This window comes from Macrobrachium nipponense, chromosome 32 (genome assembly GCF_015104395.2).
Source record: "Macrobrachium nipponense isolate FS-2020 chromosome 32, ASM1510439v2, whole genome shotgun sequence".
In the NCBI taxonomy this organism is placed as follows: domain Eukaryota; kingdom Metazoa; phylum Arthropoda; class Malacostraca; order Decapoda; family Palaemonidae; genus Macrobrachium; species Macrobrachium nipponense.
In genome coordinates this window covers 20,114,241-20,116,740 of record NC_061094.1, presented here as the reverse complement: position 1 = coordinate 20,116,740, position 2,500 = coordinate 20,114,241, and the positions used below count along the sequence as shown (strand labels likewise).

General features: G+C 35.0%; 1 protein-coding gene across 1 annotated transcript in view; it reads right to left on the bottom strand.

Annotated features, from left to right (window-relative positions):
• LOC135207258 (DNA-binding protein RFX2-like) overlaps positions 1-2,500 on the bottom strand; it is a gene marked incomplete in the record, with an annotated part of 462,694 nt that overhangs the window by 374,282 nt on the left and 85,912 nt on the right. Inside the window, 1 exon segment of the mRNA XM_064238912.1 lies at positions 659-813.

Sequence of the window (2,500 nt, the reverse complement as noted above, 5' to 3'; positions counted from 1 at the left end):
CTCTCGAATCTTTTAACAGCCTCTGGCACAATATAATCAGCACAATATCAGCAGCAGACATCAGCCACTCTTCATTCTACTGATGAGACCAATTTTAATGCCATAACCTTGTACTAACATGGTCCTTTCTTTCACTTCTCTAATGACGCCATTTTGTAAAATACTTGACACCACACCTTTCACTCTTTCACATAGTCTTTCACTCTTTCACATAGTCTGACACGAAATTAATTTTCATTTTAGAATCGTATTGTTTTTAAGAAATTCCTTTCTACTGGAGGTAACAAGTCCTCGATCTATGTACTTGAATATAACGGATAATTAATATTTTCAACGGAAATCCTCCATAAAACCATTCGAGTCAGACAAGAAGTAGAAATCACCAATTCAAAATGCTAATCCAATGACTTACCTCCACCAAAAAGTCAATAGAATGTGCGTAGATATTATTGTGACCCCTCTCTAAAAGTGAGTTTACAGCTGAGTAAAAATTTTTCCAAAAATGCAAGCATTAAAATAAAAAAATATATATAAAAAACACCAACGAAATTCATTTCAGCATTATAATGCTGGAATGAATTTCGTTGGAGCAAAGTTGAAAAGATGCCCATTAATTAAGCAGTCCCTTCCAGATCTCAAGTCTAAAAGAAAAACCGACCTTAGGTGCGACGCTACGAGTGACTAGGCACTCGGTATTCGGGGTTGATATCTTGAAGCTGTTTCCAGTAACGCCAACGAAGCCGGACGGCGGTGTGGCTGTCTTCTAGTGTGGATTTAAGAAAGGCCCATTCTGATGCCGTACAAGCATTCACTCTGAAAATGAGAGACAGGAAGTCTGAGACACTTGAATGACAACCTACAAATGTATTCTAACATCTACACACTTATTATAAGAGAGTCATTCGAGCTGAAGGTGAGAGTTATATTACTCAAACTTAAAATATCCACGAGCCTAACTGCACCAAATCATTTTCTTTTTCTTTCAAAGAGCGAACATTCTAAACTCATCTACTTTATCAGTGTTCCTTACAACATACGAATACACCTCTGCCAGTGACCATCGCGCAGATAAAAACCGGAAAACAACAGATAGCGAGGGAGAGAATACCTCGAATCCTCCCTCATTCATGGGAGATGAAAGACGCCAGGCTTGCTAAGCCTTGGAAAAGTCCCAAGCACAAGCTATCCCGACAATTCTTCGAAGGAGGCAGAAGAGTTAAAACTTCTCTAATTAACTTATATTTACGCATACTATTATAAAATGTCCGGTGAATAACACGAAAGACTTTATCGACGATGAATCGACAACAAAAGGAACTTTTTCTTTTCAGACACAGGCCCTCATTGTCTCTAACGTAATCAGTCAGATCACAATGTGAAGCCCCAACAACAGGTAATGGAAACACGTCTCTTTTTATTTTTTTTCTCTCTCTCTCTCTCTAGACCTTTTCCTGAAATATGTTTATTCTCTCGTATTCCTTTCGCCCAGTATGAGATTCACGGAAGAACGCGCAATAAAGTACCAAGAATAAACGGCATAAGGAATACACGTGATCTTGCAATTCATTGAATAATACATGTGACCGCACCATTGTATCTCACTGAAAAATACACGTGATCACACCACTGCAATTCACTGAATAATGCACATTACCGTACAATTGCAATTCACTGAATAACACGCGTGATCGTACAAATGCAATTCATTGAGTAATACAACATGTGATCGTACAAATGCAATTCGTTGAATAATACGCGTGATCGTACAACTGCAATCCACTGAATAATGCATATGATTGTACAAATGCAATTTATTGACTAATATATGTGATCGTACTAATAAAATTCATTGAATAATACACGTAATTGCACAAATGCAATTCTTTGAATAATACAATAAGATCATGTGATTGTACAATTGCAATCCACTGAATAATACATGTGATCGTACAAATGCAATTGACTGAATGATATATGTGATCGTTTAATTGCAATTCATTGAATAATACATATGACCGCACAAATGCATTTCTTGATTCTACCATTGCAATTCATTGAATAATACACATGATCGTACAAATACAGTTCATTGAATAATACACGGGATTGCACAAATGCAATTCATTAAATATATGTGATCGCATAATAGCAATTCACTGAATAATACACATGATCGTACGAATGCAATTCACTGAATAATATATGATCGTATAATTGTAATTCATTGAATAATACACGTGATCTTACAATTGCAATTCACTGAATAAAACACGTGATCGTACTATTGCAATTCACTGAATATTACATTATGTTGGAGATATTGCAGACAAAATTTACATAATTAACTACTACAAAGAAAAGTTATGCAAGCAGCTAAAAGGTATATATACCACATATATCTATTTAAATATATATTTAATCACGCAAATAAAATACAATTGAAATAAGAATACCACTTATATTTGTTGAAATCGATATTTAAACAAACTAAATATAATTC